Source organism: Salvelinus alpinus, chromosome 3 (genome assembly GCF_045679555.1).
Source record: "Salvelinus alpinus chromosome 3, SLU_Salpinus.1, whole genome shotgun sequence".
NCBI classification, from domain to species: Eukaryota; Metazoa; Chordata; class Actinopteri; order Salmoniformes; family Salmonidae; genus Salvelinus; species Salvelinus alpinus.
The window spans coordinates 110,696,044-110,710,042 of record NC_092088.1 but is presented as its reverse complement, the minus strand read 5'-3'; the positions used below and the strand labels follow the sequence as shown (position 1 = coordinate 110,710,042).

At 37.9% G+C, this 13,999-nt stretch overlaps 5 non-coding genes across 5 annotated transcripts; all 5 read right to left on the bottom strand.

The window, feature by feature from the left end:
- Positions 1 to 6,064: 6,064 nt before the first annotated feature.
- Positions 6,065 to 6,137, bottom strand: trnav-aac (transfer RNA valine (anticodon AAC)). Its single transcript has one exon. It is a non-coding gene; the product is annotated as a tRNA-Val (tRNA).
- A 2,485-nt stretch (positions 6,138 to 8,622) lies between these two features.
- trnav-uac (transfer RNA valine (anticodon UAC)) lies at positions 8,623 to 8,695 on the bottom strand. The gene has a single exon. It is a non-coding gene; the product is annotated as a tRNA-Val (tRNA).
- A 945-nt stretch (positions 8,696 to 9,640) lies between these two features.
- trnav-aac (transfer RNA valine (anticodon AAC)) lies at positions 9,641 to 9,713 on the bottom strand. The gene has a single exon. It is a non-coding gene; the product is annotated as a tRNA-Val (tRNA).
- Positions 9,714 to 10,496: 783 nt separating this feature from the next.
- trnav-uac (transfer RNA valine (anticodon UAC)) lies at positions 10,497 to 10,569 on the bottom strand. Its single transcript has one exon. It is a non-coding gene; the product is annotated as a tRNA-Val (tRNA).
- A 2,250-nt stretch (positions 10,570 to 12,819) lies between these two features.
- trnav-aac (transfer RNA valine (anticodon AAC)) lies at positions 12,820 to 12,892 on the bottom strand. The gene has a single exon. It is a non-coding gene; the product is annotated as a tRNA-Val (tRNA).
- Positions 12,893 to 13,999: the final 1,107 nt, after the last annotated feature.

Below are 13,999 nucleotides of genomic sequence, written 5' to 3'. Positions count from 1 at the left end.
TGAATGTGTCAAAGAGCACTGTTTCCACCCGGTTTCGAACCGGGGACCTTTCGCGTGTGAAGCAAATGTGATAACCACTACACTACAGAAACTGCTTCATGTGATTTTTGCAAGGACGAAACCAAATTTTACTGATATTCACTGCATGTATTTGAATTTCGAAAATAAGGCATTTATGAAAGAATGCACTGTTTCCAACCGGTTTCGAACCGGGGACCTTTCGCATGTTAAGCGAACGTGATAACCACTACACTACAGAAACTGCTGCATGTGATTTTTGCAAGGACTAAACCAAATTTTACTGATATTCACTGCATGTCTTTGAATTTCCAAAATAAGGCATTTATGAAAGCAACTATTCACTGTTATAAATACAGTTCTTACTGAATGTGTTCAAAGAGCACTGTTTCCACCCGGTTTCGAACCGGGGACCTTTCACGTGTTAAGCGAATGTGATAACCACTACATTACAGAAATCGCTGCATGTGGTTTTTGCAAGGTATTTGAATTTCCAAAATAAGGCATTTATGAAAGAAAGCACGTTTTCCACCCGGTTTCAAACCAGGGACCTTTCGCGTGTTAAGCGAACGTGATAACCACTTCACTACAGAAACTGCTGCATGTGATTTTTGCAAGGACTAAACCAAATTTTACTGATATTCACTGCATGTATTTGAATTTCCAAAATATTATTATCTGTTATAAATACAGTTCTTACTGAATGTGTGAAAGAGCACTGTTTCCACCCGGTTTCGAAGCGGGGACCTTTCGCGTGTGAAGCGAATGTGATAACCACTACACTAGAGAAACTGCTTCGTGTGGTTTTTGCAAGGACTAAACCAAATTTTACTGATATTCACTGCATGTATTTGAATTTCCAAAATATTATTATCTGTTATAAATACAGTTCTTACTGAATGTGTCAAAGAGCACTGTTTCCACCCGGTTTCGAACCGGGGACCTTTCGCGTGTGAAGCGAATGTGATAACCACTACACTACAGAAACTGCTTCATGTGGTTTTTGCAAGGACTAAACCACATTTTACTGATATTCACTGCATGTCTTTGAATTTCCAAAATAAGGCATTTATGAAAGCAACTATTCACTGTTATAAATACAGTTCTTACTGAATGTGTCAAAGAGCATTGTTTCCACCCGGTTTCGAACCGGGGACCTTTCGCATGTAAAGCGAACGTGATAACCACTACACTACAGAAACTGCCGCATGTGATTTTTGCAAGGACTAAACCAAATTTTACTGCTATTCACTGCATGTATTTGAATTTCCAAAATATTATTATCTGTTATAAATACAGTTCTTACTGAATGTGTCAAAGAGCACTGTTTCCACCCGGTTTCGAACCAGGGACCTTTCGCGTGTGAAGCGAATGTGATAACCACTACACTACAGAAACTGCTTCATGTGGTTTTTCCAAGGACTAAACCAAATTTTACTGATATTCACTGCATGTATTTGAATTTCCAAAATAAGGCATTTATGAAAGAAAGCACTTTTTCCACCCGGTTTCAAACCAGGTACCTTTCGCGTGTTAAGCGAACGTGATAACCACTACACTACAGAAACTGCTGCATGTGATTTTTGCAAGGACTAAACCAAATTTTACTGATATTCACATCATTTATTTGAATTTCCAAAATAAGGCATTTATGAAAGCAACTATTCACTGTTATAAATTCAGTTCTTACTGAATGTGTCAAAGAGCACTGTTTCCACCCGGTTTCGAACCGGGGACCTTTCGCGTGTAAAGCGAACGTGATAACCAATACACTACAGAAACTGCCGCATGTGATTTTTGCAAGGACTAAACCAAATTTTACTGCTATTCACTGCATGTATTTGAATTTCCAAAATATTATTATCTGTTATAAATACAGTTCTTACTGAATGTGTCAAAGAGCACTGTTTCCACCCGGTTTCGAACCGGGGACCTTTCGCGTGTGAAGCAAATGTGATAACCACTACACTACAGAAACTGCTTCATGTGATTTTTGCAAGGACTAAACCAAATTTTACTGATATTCACTGCATGTATTTGAATTTCGAAAATAAGGCATTTATGAAAGAATGCACTGTTTCCAACCGGTTTCGAACCGGGGACCTTTCGCATGTTAAGCGAACGTGATAACCACTACACTACAGAAACTGCTGCATGTAATTTTTGCAAGGACTAAACCAAATTTTACTGATATTCACTGCATGTCTTTGAATTTCCAAAATAAGGCATTTATGAAAGCAACTATTCACTGTTATAAATACAGTTCTTACTGAATGTGTTCAAAGAGCACTGTTTCCACCCGGTTTCGAACCGGGGACCTTTCACGTGTTAAGCGAACGTGATAACCACTACACTACAGAAACTGCTGCATGTGATTTTTGCAAGGACTAAACCAAATTTGACTGATATTCACTGCATGTATTTGAATTTCGAAAATAAGGCATTTATGAAAGAATGCACTATTTCCACCCGGTTTCGAACCGGGGACCTTTCGCGTGTGAAGCGAATGTGATAACCACTACATTACAGAAATCGCTGCATGTGGTTTTTGCAAGGTATTTGAATTTCCAAAATAAGGCATTTATGAAAGAAAGCACGTTTTCCACCCGGTTTCAAACCAGGGACCTTTCGCGTGTTAAGCGAACGTGATAACCACTTCACTACAGAAACTGCTGCATGTGATTTTTGCAAGGACTAAACCAAATTTTACTGATATTCACTGCATGTATTTGAATTTCCAAAATATTATTATCTGTTATAAATACAGTTCTTACTGAATGTGTCAAAGAGCACTGTTTCCACCCGGTTTCGAAGCGGGGACCTTTCGCGTGTGAAGCGAATGTGATAACCACTACACTACAGAAACTGCTTCGTGTGGTTTTTGCAAGGACTAAACCAAATTTTACTGATATTCACTGCATGTATTTGAATTTCCAAAATAAGGCATTTATGAAAGAAAGCACTTTTTCCACCCGGTTTCAAACCAGGTACCTTTCGCGTGTTAAGCGAACGTGATAACCACTACACTACAGAAACTGCTGCATGTGATTTTTGCAAGGACTAAACCAAATTTTACTGATATTCACATCATTTATTTGAATTTCCAAAATAAGGCATTTATGAAAGCTACTATTCACTGTTATAAATTCAGTTCTTACTGAATGTGTCAAAGAGCACTGTTTCCACCCGGTTTCGAACCGGGGACCTTTCGCGTGTAAAGCGAACGTGATAACCAATACACTACAGAAACTGCCGCATGTGATTTTTGCAAGGACTAAACCAAATTTTACTGCTATTCACTGCATGTATTTGAATTTCCAAAATATTATTATCTGTTATAAATACAGTTCTTACTGAATGTGTCAAAGAGCACTGTTTCCACCCGGTTTCGAACTGGGGACCTTTCGCGTGTGAAGCAAATGTGATAACCACTACACTACAGAAACTGCTTCATGTGATTTTTGCAAGGACTAAACCAAATTTTACTGATATTCACTGCATGTATTTGAATTTCGAAAATAAGGCATTTATGAAAGAATGCACTGTTTCCAACCGGTTTCGAACCGGGGACCTTTCGCATGTTAAGCGAACGTGATAACCACTACACTACAGAAACTGCTGCATGTGATTTTTGCAAGGACTAAACCAAATTTTACTGATATTCACTGCATGTCTTTGAATTTCCAAAATAAGGCATTTATGAAAGCAACTATTCACTGTTATAAATACAGTTCTTACTGAATGTGTTCAAAGAGCACTGTTTCCACCCGGTTTCGAACCGGGGACCTTTCACGTGTTAAGCGAATGTGATAACCACTACATTACAGAAATCGCTGCATGTGGTTTTTGCAAGGTATTTGAATTTCCAAAATAAGGCATTTATGAAAGAAAGCACGTTTTCCACCCGGTTTCAAACCAGGGACCTTTCGCGTGTTAAGCGAACGTGATAACCACTTCACTACAGAAACTGCTGCATGTGATTTTTGCAAGGACTAAACCAAATTTTACTGATATTCACTGCATGTATTTGAATTTCCAAAATATTATTATCTGTTATAAATACAGTTCTTACTGAATGTGTCAAAGAGCACTGTTTCCACCCGGTTTCGAAGCGGGGACCTTTCGCGTGTGAAGCGAATGTGATAACCACTACACTACAGAAACTGCTTCGTGTGGTTTTTGCAAGGACTAAACCAAATTTTACTGATATTCACTGCATGTATTTGAATTTCCAAAATATTATAATCTGTTATAAATACAGTTCTTACTGAATGTGTCAAAGAGCACTGTTTCCACCCGGTTTCGAACCGGGGACCTTTCGCGTGTGAAGCGAATGTGATAACCACTACACTACAGAAACTGCTTCATGTGGTTTTTGCAAGGACTAAACCACATTTTACTGATATTCACTGCATGTCTTTGAATTTCCAAAATAAGGCATTTATGAAAGCAACTATTCACTGTTATAAATACAGTTCTTACTGAATGTGTCAAAGAGCATTGTTTCCACCCGGTTTCGAACCGGGGACCTTTCGCATGTAAAGCGAATGTGATAACCACTACACTACAGAAACTGCCGCATGTGATTTTTGCAAGGACTAAACCAAATTTTACTGCTATTCACTGCATGTATTTGAATTTCCAAAATATTATTATCTGTTATAAATACAGTTCTTACTGAATGTGTCAAAGAGCACTGTTTCCACCCGGTTTCGAACCAGGGACCTTTCGCGTGTGAAGCGAATGTGATAACCACTACACTACAGAAACTGCTTCATGTGGTTTTTCCAAGGACTAAACCAAATTTTACTGATATTCACTGCATGTATTTGAATTTCCAAAATAAGGCATTTATGAAAGAAAGCACTTTTTCCACCCGGTTTCAAACCAGGTACCTTTCGCGTGTTAAGCGAACGTGATAACCACTACACTACAGAAACTGCTGCATGTGATTTTTGCAAGGACTAAACCAAATTTTACTGATATTCACATCATTTATTTGAATTTCCAAAATAAGGCATTTATGAAAGCAACTATTCACTGTTATAAATTCAGTTCTTACTGAATGTGTCAAAGAGCACTGTTTCCACCCGGTTTCGAACCGGGGACCTTTCGCGTGTAAAGCGAACGTGATAACCAATACACTACAGAAACTGCCGCATGTGATTTTTGCAAGGACTAAACCAAATTTTACTGCTATTCACTGCATGTATTTGAATTTCCAAAATATTATTATCTGTTATAAATACAGTTCTTACTGAATGTGTCAAAGAGCACTGTTTCCACCCGGTTTCGAACCGGGGACCTTTCGCGTGTGAAGCAAATGTGATAACCACTACACTACAGAAACTGCTTCATGTGATTTTTGCAAGGACTAAACCAAATTTTACTGATATTCACTGCATGTATTTGAATTTCGAAAATAAGGCATTTATGAAAGAATGCACTGTTTCCAACCGGTTTCGAACCGGGGACCTTTCGCATGTTAAGCGAACGTGATAACCACTACACTACAGAAACTGCTGCATGTGATTTTTGCAAGGACTAAACCAAATTTTACTGATATTCACTGCATGTCTTTGAATTTCCAAAATAAGGCATTTATGAAAGCAACTATTCACTGTTATAAATACAGTTCTTACTGAATGTGTTCAAAGAGCACTGTTTCCACCAGGTTTCGAACCGGGGACCTTTCACGTGTTAAGCGAACGTGATAACCACTACACTACAGAAACTGCTGCATGTGATTTTTGCAAGGACTAAACCAAATTTGACTGATATTCACTGCATGTATTTGAATTTCGAAAATAAGGCATTTATGAAAGAATGCACTATTTCCACCCGGTTTCGAACCGGGGACCTTTCGCATGTTAAGCGAACGTGATAACCACTACACTACAGAAACTGCTGCATGTGATTTTTGCAAGGACTAAACCAAATTTTACTGATATTCACTGCATGTCTTTGAATTTCCAAAATAAGGCATTTATGAAAGCAACTATTCACTGTTATAAATACAGTTCTTACTGAATGTGTCAAAGAGCACTGTTTCCACCCGGTTTCGAACCGGGGACCTTTCGCGTGTTAAGCGAACGTGATAACCACTACACTACAGAAACTGCCGCATGTGATTTTTGCAAGTACTAAACCAAATTTTACTGCTATTCACTGCATGTATTTTGAATTTCCAAAATATTATTATCTGTTATAAATACAGTTCTTACTGAATGTGTCAAAGAGCACTGTTTCCACCCGGTTTCGAACCGGGGACCTTTCGCGTGTGAAGCGAATGTGATAACCACTACATTACAGAAATCGCTGCATGTGGTTTTTGCAAGGTATTTGAATTTCCAAAATAAGGCATTTATGAAAGAAAGCACGTTTTCCACCCGGTTTCAAACCAGGGACCTTTTGCGTGTTAAGCGAACGTGATAACCACTTCACTACAGAAACTGCTGCATGTGATTTTTGCAAGGACTAAACCAAATTTTACTGATATTCACTGCATGTCTTTGAATTTCCAAAATAAGGCATTTATGAAAGCAACTATTCATCACTGTTATAAATACAGTTCTTACTGAATGTGTCAATGAGCACTGTTTCCACCCTGTTTTGAACCGAGGACCTTTCGCGTGTGAAGCAAATGTGATAACCACTACACTACAGAAACTGCTGCATGTAGTTTTTGCAAGGTCTAAACCAAATTTTACTGATATTCACTGCATGTCTTTGAATTTCCAAAATAAGGCATTTATGAAAGCAACTATTCACTGTTATAAATACAGTTCTTACTGAATGTGTCAAAGAGCACTGTTTCCACCCGTTTTTGAACCGGGGACCTTTCGCGTGTTAAGCGAACGTGATAAGCACTACACTACAGAAACTGCTGCATGTGGTTTTTGCAAGGACTAAACCAAATTTTACTGATATTCACATCATTTATTTGAATTTCCAAAATAAGGCATTTATGAAAGCAACTATTCACTGTTATAAATACAGTTCTTACTGAATGTGTCAAAGAGCACTGTTTCCACCCGGTTTCGAACCGGGGACCTTTTGCGTGTGAAGCGAATGTGATAACCACTACACTACAGAAACTCCTGCATGTGGTTTTTGCAAGGACTAAACCAAATTTTACTGATATTCACTGCATGTATTTGAATTTCCAAAATAAGGTATTTATGAAAGAATGCACTGTTTCCACCCTATTTCAAACCGGGGACCTTTCGCGTGTTAAGCGAACGTGATAACCACTACACTACAGAAACTGCCGCATGTGATTTTTGCAAGGACTGAACCAAATTTTACTGATATTCACTGCATGTCTTTGAATTTCCAAAATAAGGCATTTATGAAAGCAACTATTCACTGTTATAAATACAGTTCTTACTGAATGTGTCAAAGAGCACTGTTTCCAACCGGTTTCAAACCGGGGACCTTTCGCGTGTGAAGCGAATGTGATAACCACTACACTACAGAAACTGCTGCATGTGGTTTTTGCAAGGACTAAACCAAATTTTACTGATATTCACATCATTTATTTGAATTTCCAAAATAAGGCATTTATGAAAGCAACTATTTACTGTTATAAATACAGTTCTTACTGAATGTGTCAAAGAGCACTGTTTCCACCCGGTTTCTAACCGGGGACCTTTCGCCTGTGAAGCGAACGTGATAACCACTACACTACAGAAACTACTGCATGTGATTTTTGCAAGGACTAAACCAAATTTTACTGATATTCACATCATTTATTTGAATTTCCAAAATAAGGCATTTATGAAAGCAACTATTTACTGTTATAAATACAGTTCTTACTGAATGTGTCAAAGAGCACTGTTTCCACCCGGTTTCGAACCGGGGACCTTTCGCCTGTGAAGCGAATGTGATAACCACTACACTACTGAATGTTGTTTTTGCAAGGACTAAACCAAATTTTACTGATATTCACTGCATGTATTTGAATTTCCAAAATAAGGCATTTATGAAAGAATGCACTGTTTCCACCCGGTTTCGAACCGGGGACCTTTCGCGTATTAAGCGAACGTGATAACCACTACACTACAGAAACTGCTGCATGTGATTTTTGCAAGGACTAAACCAAATTTTATTGATATTCACATCATTTATTTGAATTTCCAAAATAAGGCATTTATGAAAGCAACTATTTACTGTTATAAATACAGTTCTTACTGAATGTGTCAAAGAGCACTGTTTCCACCCGGTTTCGAACCAGGGACCTTTCGCGTGTTAAGCGAACGTGATAACCACTACACTACAGAAACTGCTTCATGTGGTTTTTGCAAGGACTAAACCAAATTTTACTGATATTCACTGCATGTCTTTGAATTTCCAAAATAAGGCATTTATGAAAGCAACTATTCACTGTTATAAATACAGTTCTTACTGAATGTGTCAAAGAGCACTGTTTCCACCCGGGGACCTTTCGCCTGTGAAGCGAATGTGATAACCACTACACTACAGAAACTGCTGCATGTTTTACTGATATTCACATCATTTATTTGAATTTCCAAAATAAGGCATTTATGAAAGCAACTATTCACTGTTATAAATACAGTTCTTACTGAATGTGTCAAAGAGCACTGTTTCCACCCGGTTTCGAACCGGGGACCTTTCGCGTGTAAAGCGAACGTGATAACCACTACACTACAGAAACTGCCGCATGTGATTTTTGCAAGTACTAAACCAAATTTTACTGCTATTCACTGCATGTATTTGAATTTCCAAAATATTATTATCTGTTATAAATACAGTTCTTACTGAATGTGTCAAAGAGCACTGTTCCCACCCGGTTTCGAACCGGGGACCTTTCGCGTGTGAAGCGAACGTGATAACCACTACACTACATAAACTGCTGCATGTGGTTTTTGCAAGGACTAAACCAAATTTTACTGATATTCACATCATTTATTTGAATTTCCAAAATAAGGCATTTATGAAAGCAACTATTCACTGTTATAAATACAGTTCTTACTGAATGTGTCAAAGAGCACTGTTTCCACCCGGTTTCGAACCGGGGACCTTTTGCGTGTGAAGCGAATGTGATAACCACTATACTACAGAAACTGCTTAATGTGATTTTTGCAAGGACTAAACCAAATTTTACTGCTATTCACTGCATGTATTTGAATTTCCAAAATATTATTATCTGTTATATTTATGAAAGCAACTACTCACTGTTATAAATACAGTTCTTACTGAATGTGTCAAAGAGCACTGTTTCCACCCGGTTTCAAACCGGGGACCTTTCGCGTGTGAAGCGAATGTGATAACCACTACACTACAGAAACTGCTGCATGTTGTTTTTGCAAGGACTAAACCAAATTTTACTGATATTCACATCATTTATTTGAATTTCCAAAATAAGGCATTTATGAAAGCAACTATTTACTGTTATAAAAACAGTTCTTACTGAATGTGTCAAAGAGCACTGTTTCCACCCGGTTTCGAACCGGGGACCTTTCGCCTGTGAAGCGAATGTGATAACCACTACACTACTGAAACTGCTGCATGTTGTTTTTGCAAGGACTAAACCAAATTTTACTGATATTCACTGCATGTATTTGAATTTCCAAAATAAGGCATTTATGAAAGAATGCACTGTTTCCACCCGGTTTCGAACCGGGGACCTTTCGCGTGTTAAGCGAACGTGATAACCACTACACTACAGAAACTGCTGCATGTGATTTTTGCAAGGACTAAACCAAATTTTACTGATATTCACATCATTTATTTGAATTTCCAAAATAAGGCATTTATGAAAGCAACTATTTACTGTTATAAATACATTTCTTACTGAATGTGTCAAAGAGCACTGTTTCCACCCGGTTTCGAACCAGGGACCTTTCGCGTGTTAAGCGAACGTGATAACCACTACACTACAGAAACTGCTTCATGTGGTTTTTGCAAGGACTAATCCAAATTTTACTGATATTCACTGCATGTCTTTGAATTTCCAAAACAAGGCATTTATGAAAGCAACTATTCACTGTTATAAATACAGTTCTTACTGAATGTGTCAAAGAGCACTGTTTCCATTCGTTTTCGAACCGGGGACCTTTCGCGTGTGAAGCGAATGTGATAACCACTACACTACAGAAACTGCTGCATGTGGTTTTTGCAAGGACTAAACCAAATTTTACTGATATTCACATCATTTATTTGAATTTCCAAAATAAGGCATTTATGAAAGCAACTATTTACTGTTATAAATACAGTTCTTACTGAATGTGTCAAAGAGCACTGTTTCCACCCGGTTTCGAACCGGGGACCTTTCGCCTGTGAAGCGAACTTGATAACCACTACACTACAGAAACTACTGCATGTGATTTTTGCAAGGACTAAACCAAATTTTACTGATATTCACATCATTTATTTGAATTTCCAAAATTAGGCATTTATGAAAGCAACTATTTACTGTTATAAATACAGTTCTTACTGAATGTGTCAAAGAGCACTGTTTCCACCCGGTTTCGAACCGGGGACCTTTCGCGTGTAAAGCGAACGTGATAACCACTACACTACAGAAACTGCCGCATGTGATTTTTGCAAGGACTAAACCAAATTTTACTGCTATTCACTGCATGTATTTGAATTTCCAAAATATTATTATCTGTTATAAATACAGTTCTTACTGAATGTGTCAAAGAGCACTGTTTCCACCCGGTTTCGAACCGGGGACCTTTCGCGTGTGAAGCAAATGTGATAACCACTACACTACAGAAACTGCTTCATGTGATTTTTGCAAGGACTAAACCAAATTTTACTGATATTCACTGCATGTATTTGAATTTCCAAAATAAGGCATTTATGAAAGAATGCACTGTTTCCACCCTATTTCGAACCGGGGACCTTTCGCGTGTTAAGCGAACGTGATAACCACTACTCTACAGAAACTGCTGCATGTGGGTTTTGCAAGGTCTAAACCAAATTTTACTGATATTCACTGCATGTCTTTGAATTTCCAAAATAAGGCATTTATGAAAGCAACTATTCACTGTTATAAATACAGTTCTTACTGAATGTGTCAAAGAGCACTGTTTCCACCCGGTTTCGAACCGGGGACCTTTCGCGTGTAAAGCGAATGTGATAACCACTACACTACAGAAACTGCTGCATGCGGTTTTTGCAAGTACTAAACCAAATTTTACTGATATTCACATCATTTATTTGAATTTCCAAAATAAGGCATTTATGAAAGCAACTATTCACTGTTATAAATACAGTTCTTACTGAATGTGTCAAAGAGCACTGTTTCCACCCGGTTTTGAACCGGGGACCTTTCGCGTGTAAAGCGAACGTGATAACCACTACACTACAGAAACTGCCGCATGTGATTTTTGCAAGTACTAAACCAAATTTTACTGCTATTCACTGCATGTATTTGAATTTCCAAAATATTATTATCTGTTATAAATACAGTTCTTACTGAATGTGTCAAAGAGCACTGTTTCCACCCGGTTTCGAACCGGGGACCTTTCGCGTGTGAAGCGAATGTGATAACCACTACATTACAGAAATCGCTGCATGTGGTTTTTGCAAGGTATTTGAATTTCCAAAATAAGGCATTTATGAAAGAAAGCACGTTTTCCACCCGGTTTCAAACCAGGGACCTTTCACGTGTTAAGCGAACGTGATAACCACTTCACTACAGAAACTGCTGCATGTGATTTTTGCAAGGACTAAACCAAATTTTACTGATATTCACATCATTTATTTGAATTTCCAAAATAAGTCATTTATGAAAGCAACTATTCACTGTTATAAATACAGTTCTTACTGAATGTGTCAAAGAGCACTGTTTCCACCCGGTTTCGAACCGGGGACCTTTTGCGTGTGAAGCGAATGTGATAACCACTACACTACAGAAACTGCTGCATGTGGATTTTGCAAGGACTAAACCAAATTTTACTGATATTCACTGCATGTATTTGAATTTCCAAAATAAGGTATTTATGAAAGAATTCACTGTTTCCACCCTATTTCAAACCGGGGTCCTTTCGCGTGTTAAGCGAACGTGATAACCACTACACTACAGAAACTGCCGCATGTGATTTTTGCAAGGACTGAACCAAATTTTACTGATATTCACTGCATGTCTTTGAATTTCCAAAATAAGGCATTTATGAAAGCAACTATTCACTGTTATAAATACAGTTCTTACTGAATGTGTCAAAGAGCACTGTTTCCACCCGGTTTCAAACCGGGGACCTTTCGCGTGTGAAGCGAATGTGATAACCACTACACTACAGAAACTGCTGCATGTGGTTTTTGCAAGGACTAAACCAAATTTTACTGATATTCACATCATTTATTTGAATTTCCAAAATAAGGCATTTATGAAAGCAACTATTTACTGTTATAAATACAGTTCTTACTGAATGTGTCAAAGAGCACTGTTTCCACCCGGTTTCTAACCGGGGACCTTTCGCCTGTGAAGCGAACGTGATAACCACTACACTACAGAAACTACTGCATGTGATTTTTGCAAGGACTAAACCAAATTTTACTGATATTCACATCATTTATTTGAATTTCCAAAATAAGGCATTTATGAAAGCAACTATTTACTGTTATAAATACAGTTCTTACTGAATGTGTCAAAGAGCACTGTTTCCACCCGGTTGCGAACCGGGGACCTTTCGCCTGTGAAGCGAATGTGATAACCACTACACTACTGAAACTGCTGCATGTTGTTTTTGCAAGGACTAAACCAAATTTTACTGATATTCACTGCATGTATTTGAATTTCCAAAATAAGGCATTTATGAAAGAATGCACTGTTTCCACCCGGTTTCGAACCGGGGACCTTTCGCGTGTTAAGCGAACGTGATAACCACTACACTACAGAAACTGCTGCATGTGATTTTTGCAAGGACTAAACCAAATTTTATTGATATTCACATCATTTATTTGAATTTCCAAAATAAGGCATTTATGAAAGCAACTATTTACTGTTATAAATACAGTTCTTAATGAATGTGTCAAAGAGCACTGTTTCCACCCGGTTTCGAACCAGGGGACCTTTCGCGTGTTAAGCGAACGTGATAACCACTACACTACAGAAACTGCTTCATGTGGTTTTTGCAAGGACTAAACCAAATTTTACTGATATTCACTGCATGTCTTTGAATTTCCAAAATAAGGCATTTATGAAAGCAACTATTCACTGTTATAAATACAGTTCTTACTGAATGTGTCAAAGAGCACTGTTTCCACCCGGTTTCAAACCGGGGACCTTTCGCCTGTAAAGCGAATGTGATAACCACTACACTACAGAAACTGCTGCATGTTTTACTGATATTCACATCATTTATTTGAATTTCCAAAATAAGGCATTTATGAAAGCAACTATTCACTGTTATAAATACAGTTCTTACTGAATGTGTCAAAGAGCACTGTTCCCACCCGGTTTCGAACCGGGGACCTTTCGCGTGTGAAGCGAATGTGATAACCACTACACTACAGAAACTGCTTCATGTGATTTTTGCAAGGACTAAACCAAATTTTACTGATATTCACTGCATGTATTTGAATTTCCAAAATAAGGCATTTATGAAAGAAAGCACTTTTTCCACCCGGTTTCAAACCAGGGACCTTTCGCGTGTTAAGCGAACGTGATAACCACTACACTACAGAAACTGCTGCATGTGGTTTTTGCAAGGACTAAACCAAATTTTACTGATATTCACATCATTTATTTGAATTTCCAAAATAAGGCATTTATGAAAGCAACTATTCACTGTTATAAATACAGTTCTTACTGAATGGGTCAAAGAGCACTGTTTACACCCGGTTTCGAACCAGGGACCTTTTGCGTGTGAAGCGAATGTGATAACCACTACACTACAGAAACTGCTTAATGTGATTTTTGCAAGGACTAAACCAAATTTTACTGATATTCACTGCATGTATTTGAATTTCCAAAATAAGGCATTTATGAAAGAAAGCACTTTTTCCA